At 46.1% G+C, this 16,526-nt stretch overlaps 1 non-coding gene and 1 pseudogene across 1 annotated transcript; both read right to left on the reverse strand.

Moving 5' to 3' along the window:
- The window catches only part of LOC115313055, a 160,121-nt pseudogene that overhangs the window by 98,324 nt on the left and 45,271 nt on the right, over window positions 1-16,526 (reverse strand).
- Trnas-gga lies at window positions 12,436-12,508 on the reverse strand. Its single transcript has one exon. It is a non-coding gene; the product is annotated as a tRNA-Ser (tRNA).

Raw genomic sequence — 16,526 nt, forward strand, 5'->3', positions numbered from 1 at the left:
AGCCCGATTTTTGAGGACCCGGTGAAAGTTTTACGAAATCGCGGCACCGAGGAAAAGCAGGACAGCACCCATCCAAAGTCGCATCGAAAGAAGCATCGAAAGCAGACGCCGGTACGAAGTCTGCTTTCGATGCGAGCTGCGCTGCTTTCCACCGGTGCTGCGCTTTCGTAGAACTTTTGCCGGGTCCTCAAACGTGAGGCTACCGTTCACGCTGTGTTTCAAAAATCTGCTTCGTCAAACAACTTAAATCAGGCACGAAATATCACCCACGGTACAGTGTACTAGATCCACAGCTATTTTGTGGCAGCCTGCCGCCGCAGCCGCCATTGCGTTGTCCGCCATATTAGTATGATGGCTAGAGATAATATAACTCTATAAAAAGACGGCCGACCGTAGCCCTATTCCCGTCTATAGGCGGAGGTGGTCAAGCGCGATCCAGCAAATAGACATAGAGATCAGTGGCAAGCCTCTTAACCCTCGTGAGGGTAACCCTTGCAAACCTCACGACGGTAACCTTCGTAACGTTACATGTGACGTCACGTGTGACGTGATTTTGGGATACGCGCTATAAGGCAACGCGCGGTTACACCCACACCGACGCCGTCGACGCCGCTCAAGCAGGAAACGGGCGCCTAAGAGCTGTGCTATAAAACGAACAGCCGAACAGTAACTTTTTGCTTGATATGACGGTGAAGTGTTGCTTTATGCCATTTGATATGTCCCGTTTTAGACAGGCCTTTAGACTACTTCGAAATGCAGTAGCACTGCGTGTCCTTCATGAATAATTCTTTAAATAACCCCAGGCAAACGTCGTTCTCTTCCCTCCGGTGTACTCATTGTGTTGCCGTTTCTTTTCAGACTATGGGCAGGAGATTCAACTGTCGCGTCCCTACCGGCTAAGCGTAACACTGCACAGAAGGAGCTAATACCATCTTGTATAATTTTTCGATTTTTCACCCAACGTTTCGTAACATAAAAACACAGTTCTATAAATATTTTTTTTAAACAGGGACACGAAGTGTATTTCTCCCTAAAAGCGAAGAGTCGCGTACTTGTGTTTAAGCAATGTGCGAAGTGAAAATGGAGATAAATTTCGTCTACGCCGACATGTTTCCAAGAACACCCAAACAAAGGAAGAAAAATCGAGTATTTACCACACTGATAGGCCACCACAAAGACCAGAAATACGCAAGCGAGTCGAGCCATGTCCTCTGTATCTCGTTCTAGAGAGGAAAAAACGATATCAACGGTCACAATGGAAACATATAGAACAACAAATATTGCGTTATTAATTTACCATTTCCATTTAAGTATTGCTAGCATTCGTACGGGTGGTATTGTTTTGTGTGGGTGTGTGTGCGTGTCTATGCGTGAACCTCTGTAACAAATACAAAGTTAGCACCATTGGGTAGGCTGTTGCATCAGTGTTTCTAGTACAATCACTTCACGTTCAACACTTTATGGTAACGTCGAAGGTGTCTTCGCGCTTTTCGTTCATCTGTCTTGTTGGCTCAAAATAGAGTCGCGTAAACGTGATCCAGAAAAAAAACATTGCCCTCTCCGGTTGGCTTCAGCCAAATTAGTGCATAATTATAATGGTCAATTCCGGAAAGCATTTAATTTTAAATTACTTAAACCTTTATAAAATCTTTACAGCCGAAATAAACTTTCTCGCTGATGCCCAGAACCGGGCACGCATTAAAATCAACTCATTTTTATTTCTCGTAGCTGTTGTTAGCGGCACTCGGTACGTTATTTCACAATGCGCCAACATCAGGTTCGAAGCTTTTGCCGAAACTGTCTTATGCAATGTGTAAGTCAAAGAGAGGAGAAACAAAATTACACCATCTTCCCGAGGGGAACTAAGGGGTGATGCGGAGCGTCGCAGATCGTTATTAACGGTGTTAGCAACGTTGTTAGTAACGTTGTTAACTTGCGTGTTATTACGTTGTTAACTTGCATTGGTTACCACACATCGCTTGAACGTTGTTGGAAACTCCGCGATGCTCCGCATCCCCCCATGGTTCCCCTGATGCTGATGCTGGCAGAGCTGGCAGCAGCGCACACCAGAGAGAGAGAAACAGCGGTGAACTGAACGCGCGCAGCGAGGTACCGCAGCTTATATTCACACTTGAAGGAGAGGAGACTAGAGGAGGAGAGTAGCGCATGCGCGCGCGGTGTGAGTAGAAGCGTACGCACGCGATGTGCACGCAGCTGGTAGAGAGAGAGAGCGGAGAGGAGTAAGGCGCAGCTGTTGGAGAGAGGGAAGGAGGAGAGTAGCGCATGCGTAGTGTGAGTGCGGACTACGACACCGCGGGACATAGCGCCCGAGCAAGAGATGCTCCGCATCTAAAACGCGTCGCGAGTGAGTAATCCCGTTTGCCAAGGAACTCCGCACTCGCAGCAGTTCTGCGGACCGAACTGGACGATGCATGGGCCGTGATTTCTTTATCCGTTGGAACTTGGAACCAGTTGCGTCACTAGGGTCCGCAGCACCCGAGGCGGTAGCCCACCGCGACCCCCCCCCCCCCCCCTCCTCTCCCCCGCGCTCAATGCCCGCTGCGACACCCCCCTGAGTGCTGCACACGGGGCAGTCTCCCCCCCTCCCCCCTTGACGCCACTGCTTGGAACACGTCTGGTTGTTATCAAACAAAAAAAAGTGGAATAATAATAAGCACCGTTCGAGGCCTTTCCTTGAAAGCTAAGCTTTTGTTTGCAAAAGAACTGTTGGATTTCCGAAAGCTATAAACAAGGTAAGGCGGCAGTTTCTACGACTAGCAGACGACGGCGGGGTTCAGCGTTCGAATACCAGACCCTGACGCCACTTCTTCTCCCCCGGGAGGGGCAGACAACGTTCTTGCGTGCTCTTATCGGAGGGAGAGAATATGCGGAGGCCGATACAGCTAGTCTTCGCGTCAACCCACTATATTTATTTCATATTATTTGAATAAGGCGTGAAACACTTCTTAACGGAACCCCCGCAGTCCCAAAAGTTTGTCCATCGGTGCATTTGTAGTTAAATTTAGCGAAAACATTCACGTCACGAGACCTAACGTGACATATACTCCAAGGTTGCTAAACTCGTCAAGCACAACTTTGTGCCCGAAGTTTGCGGAACGCGCTAATTGGACTCTCGCGACGCTGACGTCGCGCCGAGCGAGGTGTCAATCATCCGAACGCTCATTTCTTTGAGAGAGGCAGAATGTAGCAAAGTTCATCGAGGCGCGCGTGTGGCTCGTGAGGGGAGCGAGGAGCCCGCTGATTGAACGGCTTCGCCGATGACGTAGCGCCCGTTTGTCCCTACATCACTACGCCAAGCTAAAATTAATGCTTTTGCAGATTGTCCCTAGGCGACCTCCTGACGCTCCAAATCCCTCCAAAGTTTGTGTAAAAAAGAAACCTCGTTTGTCGAAGTTGTCGCTGACGTCAAAGTGACGTTTCCGAACTTTGCGAGAGCCGTGGTTTGAGCTCGAGATCTTCGCTTCGGATCGAGGCGAAGTTGAACTTTGTCAACATGGCGGTGCCGTGCGCTGCGGCCGAGCTTGTCTTTCGCCACCGTCGGCGTCGCTATCGCTACTGAGACCACCGGGGACGGCTTTCAAGTCCCTGACGACGACTTTCGGCGACAGTACCGGCTATCGAAAGCCGTTGTGCGTTGACTCTGCGACGAGCTTCGTTCGGCGCCCGGACTTGGAGGCGGCGGACAATCGCGTCTACCATGACCGTGGAACAACAAGTTCTCTGCGCGCTCCCGTTCTTCGGAACCGGTAGCTTTCAAGGCATGATGGCGACTGACGAGCACCTGTCAGTCTCCCACATGACTGTGAGTCGGGCTGTCAGAGTTTTTGCGCCTGCCATTTTTTTTTTTCTGTAATATCCGAAGAGGTACTAATAAGCTGGTATACAATTAAGAATGTTGGGAAACAAACAAGAACCGGGAAATGCTTGGGAAGGGTCGAGTCTCCCGGCAGCCGGGAGAATTATTTCCCCGAAATTCTACAGGCAGTCGTCACTCATTGGCGGTCAAATCAGTTAATCGAACGACGTGTCATCGACAAATTGTTTCATCGGCACGCGATGCATCACATGAAAGAGATTTTCTTCCGTTAGAGGTATATACATATTAAAATTTTTTACACCTTTATACATGTAAGTGGGGTGTCCCATAACTAACACCCTTATAAGCGTAGCGATGGACCTTATAAAAGAAATATAAACCTAATATGTTTAAAAATGTGTGAGTTTTAAACACGTTTCTTAAAACGTGTGATAATGCACTACACATTTTTATAAAGATGTAAAACTACAATACCCGTTCTCGTCAGGCACGTAGCCAGGGGGGGGGGGGGGGAGCCATAAGGCCCCCCCTCCCGAAATATTCCATTTTGCAGGGGCCTCCTCTCTCCCCTCCCCCTCATATAGCACTTTCTCTAGGGCGCCCCCCCCCCCCCTCAAACCAAATTCTGGCTACGTGCCTGCTTCTCGTCAAGGTGTAATTACCACAGTACATTTCTTTTTTGGGGTGTACACAGTGGCCCCGGACCCAATAATATGACTGAACAAATAAATTACACAAAACGAGTCGCCGAAACAGCATGTTGTTTCTTGGCGAGTGTCGAGGCGATTTCGGCCAAAAACCGGCTTCAGTATTGGCCGGATGTACTGCTTTGCGCCTCGTCCAGACACCCGGCAGGTATGGGTGTACCGATGGAAATAAACAATTTATGTCTAATAGCACTGGCACCACTGATTTCTCAGGAGGCTAGATCGCGGATAGAGGCCTGTATTGTTGGGGTCGAGCGGCACCACCGGCAGTCATCGCTTGACACGATCTTATGCATGCTATAGAAGAAACGGGAAAACTCAATTTTATTACGTTAGTAGGTTGTTCTCTACCATGAAACTTCTATCGTGTTTCCGAAAATAACAGTTAATATTGTGGGTAAGAATATTAAACGCGTCAGAATACCAATCTTGTTTAAATAAACGTTGTGTGGTTGAGGGTCGAGGGCGACTTTGTTGGGCATTAACTGTGATGTGTTTAATGAGACAAAGGCTACCGAGAGTTATTGTAGAGTCATCCGTGATTTCGGAGTCATCAAAGCTCAGCAAACGAAAAGTTAGAAGGCCTTTACTTGGGACATTCGCATCGTTTTAACAGCTTGTAAATAGTACTTCATGGTGAAAGCGTTTTCTTTGAACTGCTGGGAGGGCTTCCGTGACAAACTGAAACTCGGAGCGTGCCGTTCAGTCGCTAAACGTGCCATTTATTTAGCAACCGAAGCAAGCGACGTCGGTAAACCCAGTGGTGCTCCGGCTCATTTTTTTAATCGATGTTCGAACGTTTGACGAATGTCTATTTGAACTCCAAGAACCCGACATAATCATCGCAGCACGTCATAAAATGCTCGCCCTCGAGCACCGCGTACAAGCTTCCAATTTTTGCGTGTTTCTCAGTTAGAATTGCGTGTATTGCCTCATGGTGTAATAGGCCAAAACAACAAGGACGAAAACGAAGGGAGAACTAGACAGGACGCGGCGTATTGCCTGTCGTCATGCAATGGCCGCCTGTGAGGCCAGTGACGGGCTCCCGATTCGCGATCCAGACTTGCACTGTGAGAGTTCTAATGCATTACACCCGCGGAGTGCTGCTGCACGGAGAACAGGCCCCGAACGAACTTGCCAAATGCACCGAGTGCAGACGAATGTTGTCGCCATATATGTTGTAGAAAAGTACCGATCTCAAACCGAAACTAGCGCCTTTTTGTTCGACGTGATGGGTAGGAATGCGAGAATGCCAGTCGCTGCCATTGTTTATCTATAAACGTTGGTTGCTGCAACGTGGAACTTACATTTGCGATGACTTCCAGTGAAGCAACTCGGCTGTTAGAGATATCTACAGACGGCGTGAGTTTTCGAAACCAGCTCACTACAAAACAGCATACACTTGAGAAAATTGATGGCACTGTACGCGCAAGAGCTTGCTTCGTTTTAAGCATAGTATCATGAGTGAACCACTGAAAGGATACGGCTTAAATCTAGCTCTTTGGAACATCTGGCAATACGTTTCGTACGACTTTTTATTTCCCTCGTGAGGGCATTGAGAACGAGAGCTCTCTCAAAACAAAATATGACGGGGCAAGATAGCTGCCGTTCAAATATGACTTTGCTTGAGTCTCGGGCAACGTCTCCATGTTTAGCCTTCCCGGACGCTGAGCGAATGCGTCACAGGTTTCTTCTGTGAGAGCTTTGTCGAAAAATGTTCCGCTTTTCACCCATACACAAATGATGCTAGATCTCGCGGCCTCTGTGGTTGTCCTGGGACTTTCATTACACACTGGTAGGTTTCAGCGTCTGTACGGCTACAAAACGACTCAAATTTTGCAAATAAAACACGAGCCGTCGATTCCTCCCTTCGTGAAATATCAGACGCTACTAGTTCAAGCTCGCGTTTGAGTTTGTGGACCGCGGGACGCGGGACGCGATTTCGAGCAGAAAACCAACTTTTTCGTTCAGTTCCGCTGTGCGAATGCCGCATCGTAGCAGACGAACTCTCGTCGTCTGCTCTCGCTCCTTGCCTGGGCGAGGCATGACGGGATTCTCGGCGCTACAGAGCTCAAAGACAACGAACAGCGAGCGGCGTGAACGCTCGCCTCCCCGCGCTGTCTCGTGCTCTCGTGCACCGCCTAGGGATCGCGGGGGAGTTTTCGTCAAAAGTTGCGAAGTTGAGCGCGCGCAGGGAGGAGGAAACTTTGCGGCGTTCTTTTGGTCACTCCCCCCGCTACGTCAAAAAGCGAAGAATGTTTTGCTCCACGAGTTTAGCTACCCAAGTGGAGAATTCGACGTCACGTCGCCCATACGTCAATTAGTTTCCTCGATACATTCAGCGCGGAAATTGATGTCACGTGACATTTGCATCAAGTGAAGGAACTAACGTAACGTGACCTATACGTGAATTCAAATCCTCCGCTAAATTTAGCGGAAAAATTCAGTTGAGTTTCTGCGCTAAATAACACGAACAAATTGACGTCATATGACCTAAACAGCAATCCAGTTTTGTCGCTAGATTTAGGAGGGAAATCGATGTATTGGACTTCATGTCATGCAATCCGTAGAAAAATTTAGTTTTTTCGCTAAATTTAGTGGCAAAATATACATCACGTGAGACACCAATTCCCTCTCCTCATTCCTCTCCTCCCTTCCCCTTCCCTTTTTCTCTATCCTTGACTTTCCTAAGAATATAGTGTTTAGTCCGGAACGACTGTTTAATAGGGAGTTTTAGAATAACGTACGCACTTTTAGCGCAGGCTAGAGCTCACTTTAGCGCTTGGGTTAGCACACGCTACGCAAGAGTGTTTAGAATAGAGTTTCTCCGCCGCGACGCAAAAGCCCAAGTATCTCACGGTCGCAACGCCACCAAGATACACTAAATCATTTTATTTAAAAAATTCAAGCTTTTTGGTTTAGAGTAACGTATTAGGTTTGTTTAAATATAAGAATGCGACGGGAGCGGTCGACCGATCGTGTCCGCTTGCGTTGCCTCGGAAAGAGAGGTCTCCTGTATGGACTTTCGCCGCCTTCTCCGAGAAACGTTCTCGCGTCGAAAGCAGCAACTTGCCGGCGATCGTTCCTCACCTCGCGTATAGTGCAATGGCGTCCTGCATTAAAGCGCAGTCACGAGGATGCTGCCTATGTCGCGCTCTCGACGCCGCCAAAGCGGCCGCAGTCGCGGTCGGGACGGAGCCGCCATTTTTTAACTGTGCTTTTTCTGTCTTTAGCCAACTTCTTAATCACGAATCCTTCTTGGAGGAGCGCAAGGACTCTGAGCTCGCACGCAATAACTGAAAAATAGCATACGCTAACATAGCACACGCAACGTGCAAATCGCACGTACCGTTCGGCGCATGCGCAGTGGCGACGACGCTATTTTTTAATACTTTAATTGTGTGGTGAAACCCGATTAACGTATTGTTAACGTAGAACGCAATTTTGGGAGTGGAACGCAGTTTTTGGGATAGAACATACTTTTGGGGCAAGACGTAAAACGTAAAACATTAGACGCAAAATCGAGATGCAAAAATATTACGGTTGAATAAAAAATATAATCGAATGTTCCGGCTACGACGGGTGGCAGCACACACTCATTGGCTGACCTACACTCCGTTCACCAATAAGCTGAGACTACAGTGGAAGCTACGTGACAGTCGGACCAATCAGCCACCTCCCTTTAGTCACACGCCCCGGCTCTCTCTCCGCGTGGGTATGGGCGGGAGCCTGTTGACGTGGCGAAAGAGGGGCGCATGACTGGTCCAACAAGAACCAGTCATGCGACCCGCTATATATAATTGATCGACGGCTTTCGGATCGCTAGCGAACAATTATTCGAGAACTACGCTATAGTAATGCCAGTACCTTGCATTTGAGTGGCCGATGCGCACCAGCACAAAAAAAAAAAAAAAAAAGAATTAAAAGTGAAGTTTGATCATTTCTATGAAAAGAGTGACGCCACCAGCGTCTCCAAGCTTAGATGATCGCAGCTAAGAAGACGGTGCTCGACTACTTTGATATGCTACCAACAGATGGCGCAACGTGAGAAAGGAGAGGCTGATGCGACTCGATCGACTATCTCCCCGTATAGCGACAGGTGGCAGGCAACCTGGCCATTGGAGCACGTAGAAATCAAGGTAACACAAAACGCTTGAAAAGAAAACTTAAATATTAAAGCAAGCAAGTCAAAGCATCAGAAAATATTACATTACAGAAACTCGCGTCGCATCGAGGAAAGCGTAATAAACACTTTCCTTGGACTGTTTGCTAGGACCAAGACTCGACTCCTCGCCCCCCTAGGGCAGCTTGGTGCGTATCTTCAGCGCTTCAGGGAGGTAAGTGCCCATTGACGAGGTTTTGCGTTCACGAAGTAGTTGAACGACTTTTATGTCCTAAGTCGTTTACATGTATATGGGCCAGGTGACTAGAATAGGTAGTAGTTTAAGATGCGCCCACGATGCCTGGAGACATCCGTTATTTCTTTGAGGAGTAATCGGTAATTATTTTCATCAAGAGGGTCAGGAAGCCGAGTAAATCCAGTGTAAGTAAAATTCTGAGCGTGTCAAAGTATTTCCTCGTCATTGAAACTTTTAAAGTACGCGCTACTCATTACGAGTCCTCAAAAATATGCAAAAACCATGGCCAACCAGAAGCAATCTACTCCTCCGGAAGTTTGGCCATGTTTGTTTTTGTTTACCACTGAACACTTTGTATATCAAAACTAACACCACATTAATAAAGAACAAAGGTTAATCACTATAACGTGTAAAAATTGCATTGAGTTATCATATATATATATATGTATATATATATATATATACATATATAAATGACATCGTCAAGTTGTGGGGAGCCGAGGCGTTCGCATATAAGTAAAAAAGCCACCGAGGTTCAAACAAACTTGGACAGTTTAATCGGGCGTTTCGGAGGGGGACCCTCCTTCTTCAAGCGTGACATAAAAGTGAATAGGGTTACATGGTGGCCGAGATTCTCACTCGGAGAGGGAGAGGAGAAAGCTGTATATGAGAGGGGACGACAGAAGGCACAACATAACAACACAAATGCCCCAAAAAGGGACGGCAACAGCAATTATATTTGAAGTCAAGATTTACGACAGGCGGAACACAACGGTGTCCCCAGCCCCGAAAAACCTCCCCCGATGACGGAACCGCGAAGGCAGGGCCCCAAGGGCAAGAAGCCACACGCGGCCGGCAGAGCGAGGCATCTGGAGCCGACCCCCGCCCGCCCCGCCGCAGGCAAGTCCCGCACACTTGCTCCCATGCCCGTCCGACTCCCACACCGGACCAGAAACGCCAAAGGGCGCCGCTCACAATACATCTGCTAGACAAAGAGCGAGAGGGGAGCTGAGAGGGGGGGGGGGGGGGGGGGCGGATCGGAAGGGGCGACAATTTGGCCGTTCACATGAGCTGTACGCCACTCGGTCTCCCCGGGCTCTCATTAATGCCACACTCGACCGCGTCAAATTTGTGTATGAGATGGGCTTCCTTGAGCTCCGTTCTATGTTTGATCTAAAGCCGGATTGAAGCAGAATGACAGAGAGTTTGTCAAATGAGTGGTCAGTTTGTGCCAAGTGTTTAGAGTGGAAGACTGGGTAATTTGGTCGAATGCGATCGTTGGTTGCGAAATCATTTATTGAAGGCTGTCATTGTTTGTCCCACATACTGCATCTGACACACCCGACACTCAAGGAGGTAGACAACGTCGGGAGTGCAGCACGTAAGGTCCCCGCCAATATATATATATATATATATATATATATATATATATATATAAATGTTAGCTCTTGGCGGATGTGCTGGGGTCATGGAGGTAGGAAGCTTCGGTAGGCGACCTAACGCCACCAGCGTTTAAGCCGGGGGAGACGTTTAGCTTGGAGGGACACTCCTTCAACGAGGACCAAAACCTAAAGGTGCTATTTGACGAATAAGGCAAAAAAGACAGCTGATTTGGAGCCTAAAGCTGATTTGGTTGTGTTTTGGTAATCCTTGGGGGCGTTCCGCCGACCGCAACCTTTAATTTCGGCTTCACTTGGATTTTTCTCTCTAGGCTGACATGAGCCGGTACGTCGCCTCCCCTTATTCCTATGTCCATGGCTGGGATCCTCAAGGAACGTGTGACGGAAAGCCACCAAAAAATGTACGAAGTGTTTAGGATCGTACTCAAAAAACGAACTGTAGAAACAAAATGGTAAATTGAAAGAAATATCAAAATTTCAAACGCGCTTTAGCAGGAATCGCCCCACGACCTTACGATTGTGAGCTCGGCATTCTACCACCGTGCCATGTACATATCGTAAACTTCACTGTCGCACCTGGTTGCGGGTAAACGCAAAGCTAGCTCGGCTTGTCTTTACTGAACACCAACGCCGATCACAGGCGTTATTTTGTTCGGCGTTAGCGTTCGAACAGTTTTGTGAGAAGAACCAAGAAACACGGTTCGTGCCCACCATTCTATGAGAATATAACAGAGCATAAAATAAAATCACATGCTACCAGAAAAACACACACACACACAACCTATAATAACTTTTGTAAACCCCAATGAATGGTTCGGTAACACGTTCTGTGTATACCGACGTTCTCTGCATAAATAAAGATAAATAAAGCATTTTCTTATCCAGGTTAGTTCATAAAATTTGAACGAAATAGAGTGTAGAGTAACTTACCAATAAAATATTATCTTCGAAGCTCTGGGGTCTGCAGGTGTCAGATGTTTAAGACTTTGATTATGAGCCTTAAGGTTTCTGAGAAGATTTATATCGTGGTGACGGAAACAAGCACACAAAAAGTGCATGGTCGAAAGGTTTATTGCACTTTTTTATTGTGCACATTCATCGAGAATTTTTAAGAAGTAAAGTGCATGCTTCTACTGTTGGTGGAGGTCGCCGACTCACAATCGTCATAGATCAATTTTTTCTTTCATTTTGTTTTTTGCATTCTTAGATGCCCTGAGAGCCGAAGTTTATGAAAATTCCTGCTTAACAATTGGCAAATTGTATGATCGACAGTAAGTAAGATATAAGAATAAAGTAAGCGAGGTATACGCACTAGTCCTATTCCTGGATCCTAAAAGATTGTTCGGTAGAATCAACATAGCTTTGATAAAATTACATCAATCGTCCTGATATAGGTAAATTTACATAGCAATTAGTTAAATATACTTGTGCCTTACACTTTGGAGCTGGGCTCTTTCACTTGCAAGAAGCTTCATAGCAAATATGACACGTATGCTTCGTTTCATATACGCGCTACCGTTGACGATTTTAGTCTTATCAACGATGATTGCGTGTGGCCCGAGGGGTGCTTTTTTGGGCCTTTTTGGGGTCCGCTCGTAGATTCTGGATCTTCCGAGACTTGAGATAATGCGCCATAACACAATGAATAGCACACACATTTATTATCAGAATGTGCGTGGTAGCGGACAAAGTCTGATATGTTTTTTACATCGGTTTCGGCCTCGAAAATAAACATTTTATGTATCATTGAAACTTGGCTAACAAATTCTATAACTAGTTCTGAGTACTTTAGTTCCGATTACCTGGTTTTTAGTTGTGACCGGGATTCGGAAGGTTTCTCCTCCACCCTTCTGTGAGGCGTACTTACGGCAGTACAGAAATCATTATCGTTCTTTCGTCGGATTTACCTTGAGATAAATGAATGCGTTTGGATTGAAGTTCGAGTCATGAACTGCCCGAATCCGCTTATCGGATACTATTACTTTGTGCTTATAAAGCAATTAAATGCAAAGGTGCAACCGAGCTGGACAAGGATGGCGAAAGTAATCCCTGGAGAAGGGGAACAAGAGGGACAAAAAACAAACACAAATTTCCAAGCACAGCTGGGTGACTGGTGCGCGACCAAAAAAATCTGCCTGGTCCGGGTATCGAACCCGGGACCTCTCCATTTCCAGTGGAGCGTTCTACCAACTGAGCTAACCAGGGGTTAAATGTCAGTAGAGAAAACAGGTTTTCTCAGCGGCCACCAGTCAAACAGCGAAGTAGGCTGTTAAAGAAAAAAACCATTTTTTCTTCGCAGTTACCCTTTAAGAGAACATTGTAAGTTGTTTCCAAACGCAAGTGTCAAAGATAGTTTGTTTTGACCAATTTCAATATTATGAAAATATAAGGAAAAATATTGTAGATATGTATTTGTACAGTGTAATTTCTCAATAACTTGTCAACGTGATTAAAGTAAATAAAATCATAACCAGCAGGGGGCACCTTCTTTAGTGGGTGTTTTGTGAATGTCGCCACTACGGACCCCGAGCTTCGTGGGTTCACCTATAGTTAGTGAATGTTAGCAGAGCACCCAGTTGCATTCAGTCCGCTTACAGGAAGTAAATTCTGCAGAATCCAGATCTGACTGGCTGGTTTAGCTCGTTATCAGTTATCAGTCGGCCATTATGAGGATTTGCCCAAAATAACAAAAAGCGTATATAAACATTTCGCGTTACCCCGGGTATCACGCGTAAGCACGAGTGTGAGCTGTGAGCATCGATGAGTTGAAACCGAACGGAAGGTGCTTTGAGTTCCTCTGGTTTTTCCGCTTTATATCATGTGGACGTCACTCTGGTTCGCCAAAGAAGATTGCCGGCTCGTTTGCTCGCTGCGGTTGCGCTGGTGCTGTGTTTCAAATTCTACGCTTCAGGCGCTAAGCCTAAGATTTGACTTCGATGTGTTTTAAGGGGAGAGATAAAGAGTGACAAAGAGAGATACGAGACGAGACAGCAAGGAGCAAAACGCGCAAAACTTAAAGGAAATAAATTAAGAAAAGAAAGAAAATCCAGCCTCGCTACAGACGAGGAAAGTCGATTGAAGAGATAGGACGAGAACGAACGGCTACGCTGTATGCTTCAAACACACATGGCAGCGCCCAATTGGCGATGGGTTGGAGCGCGACGGCTACGTCGAGACTCGGTTTTGAAACAAATTAAAATGTTAAAAGGCGCGAACTAAAAGAGGACGACGTAATACACACGTACGACAAGGACAAGCGCCAGAAGTGAAGCTTGGGAGTTTCGCTGTTCGGGGAACATTCAGCGATTGAAGGTTCACCCACCCTTGTCTGGCTCTGCGTGGCCTGCCCATGACAGGGAAAAAGGACCTCATGATGGTTGTGCTGGGCAAAAGGAAGGTTTGAACCCTTCGCCACCCCCCCCCCCCCCCCCCCCCGGTAAGGCTATACAGCAGCTTCACTTCCGCTTCTTGCGGAATGGTGTCCTGGTAATGATCCAGTCAGTCACCTTTCTTCTGATATCCCCTGTTGTCTTTGACTTTCCTCCTGTTCACTTCTTTCAATTTGTGCCTCCTTTTAGGGAGAGGACAAATTTTGGCTGGGTATGAATTTCCTTATTTAGAACAACAGTTGGGCACGGTATTTTCGCATGCGCTGTTAGAGTAGCATTCTTAGCAAAGGCTTTTTATGTGATGAGGTGTTTCCTCTTCCTTTGTGGGGCAGAATGGTGGGTGGCGCACCAGAGCCTCTGAAGTCCCAAGCAAACCAAAATATCCAATCCGGCTCTGAAAAGGGGTCTCACCGAAGCAAATATTTTATCAAGCAATTATAGATGGGCGGCTACGCACGGGCCGCCCATCTATAATTGCTATACTGACCCTTTTTTCTAAGAGTGTATGCCGGAGTCCCTCTTAACACTCCTTTCGAGGCTGTGGCTACACAAAAATTCTTAGTGACCGTCTCATTATGGTTGTTTTTCTGTATCTCCCAGCACACATTCCCAAACACGTGCATGACATACTGAACATTTTAACTCAACTTTCACAGCCGTTATTAAATTTAGGTAAATGTAATGCTGATTACACCATGGGGGACCATGGACGAATTGATTCCCTAGTGGGGTTATTGAGCGATCGCTACTGTTTTCAAATTTTTCTTTAAGTAAGAAATCCCCAACATTTCTTATTGCTGCACACAGCTCTTTCAGCTGCATTAATCTTTCCATTTCATCAACATCATGGCTTCCTTGTCTTTATTGGAAGGTTTCAGATAATCCATTTGAGAGTGACAACTTCGCAGATATCTTAGAGAGCTTTGTTGACCTTCCCTGAGCTCAGAGAGGTATGCATACTTGGAAACTAGACAAAGCGGTCTGGGAACGTTTTAGCCAAATTGCCACGTTCAGGGCTTCACTATTTGCATTATGACCCCTGAGGAGGCTACGACGTGTGGTATTCAACAAATAATTAATGCCGCCGAGCAGTGTATCGCCCATACCTCCGGGGATTTACCAAAAAAACGCGAGCCGTGGTGGCACGAAGGCTGTTGTTCAGCCACCACTACGAAGGAAAATTGAGCCTGGAAAGCTTCCCGGTGGTAGACAACTGTGAAGACTAAGATTTACTTTAAAAAGCGCAAAGCGCAAGCCCGCTAGAGAAGAAAGCTGCAAAGAAGACATCTTGGATTTGATATCTCTCCTCTGTAAGTTCTTTTTCGTAGGGTTAAAGAGGCTTGGGATTGTTTACACAAACATCAAAGGCGACTACCGATGTTTATCCATTCTTGCATAAAATCTGCTTTGGGGTCTGTCAGAGATGTTACCAATTCTCGTTCATCGTTTCCACGGTGAATTCAGCTCTAATAATTATAGTGCATATTTCTAACAATTTAAATTTCGCACAGGAAGTAGCCTTGCTCCAATGATGGGTACTAAGTCGGTGCAATATAACGCGCCCTTTGGAATGTGTGAGCTCAAACAAGCATATGATTTAATTATCTGACAAAATCCCCGAGCCTGGAACGAGAAGGGACGGACAAACACAAGGTCTCCAACACAGCTGAAATTTATTTGACAACAAAAGGGCTTATATACGCATCAAATCCTACACAAAACGTTAGAGAAGAGAGAAGGCGAGAGAGACAGAAATGGGGAATCTTGTGCCACAAGCAGTACAGCAAAGCAAACTTTACAACAGAACTGAAAAGCAGTGACCTCTATTATACAACGCACAAAAAAGACACACATTTTTCAACACTGTTTACACTGGCAGTGCCTCCAAAACAACTAAAAAGAAAGATGTTTCAAGGATCACTGAAAACGTACACTTTTCTGGCGAAGGCCGGAACTCTAGAAAAGGAGGGAGGCAAAAAACCAAACGACGAGGAACCCTACACAAAGCAAACTGATATTGATAAAGCTTTAAATTGGGTAAAATAAACCAAAACCTCCTAGACCGCAACGAAACACTTGGCCTTTTGCGCAAAGGCACCAAATTTGTAGGAATTGACACTACTTTAGCCAGTTCACTGTTTCGTTCGTTGGAAGAGAAAATTTGTCTGTTGCGACGAATATATTATAAAATGTAGTGAGTACACTGACGCTCCTATGGTCATCGTTCACGAATCTGAAAGACTAAAGGTGAAGCATGCTGATAATTGCCAGTTTTATATTAGGGGTGCTAAGCATCTATAATTTACCGAATGTTTTATGCACTCAGAGGAGACATATTCTATTGGTTTTAGCTAACCTACATCGTCCAATATATTTTTTCCATAATACATCCAAGTTTCTTCCGCGTTTTCAAACGCCAATCCAGCACGACATGGTCTATTACCATGCTCCCCAAAAATTTTCCATGGTGAACGCATTAATTTTATTGCCAGTGTCATTACTGGAGAGTTGTATGCGGTATCGATAGCAGAGGATGTGCATTAGGCTGAAGAGAATGAAAAGGTAGAATATATTTGTAGACTCGCAAAGTGTAATATTTGTAGACTCGCAAAGTGTATATTTGTAGACTCGCAAAGTATCTCCCTGAAAGACACCAAAAATACGCTCAAAGCGCTTGTGCGTGTCAAGATTAATAGAACATCGCAGAACGGATGTTAAATTTCATTTTGTTGGTTCCAAGTCACGTGAGTATATTAGGCAAGAAGATAGCTGATGGGCTTGTCTCATCCTCCAGGAATCTTCGGACATAGACCTATCTCAAGAGCCAGTTTGAC

Source organism: Ixodes scapularis, unplaced genomic scaffold (assembly GCF_016920785.2).
Source record: "Ixodes scapularis isolate PalLabHiFi unplaced genomic scaffold, ASM1692078v2 PGA_scaffold8__174_contigs__length_109621045, whole genome shotgun sequence".
Classification (NCBI taxonomy): domain Eukaryota; kingdom Metazoa; phylum Arthropoda; class Arachnida; order Ixodida; family Ixodidae; genus Ixodes; species Ixodes scapularis.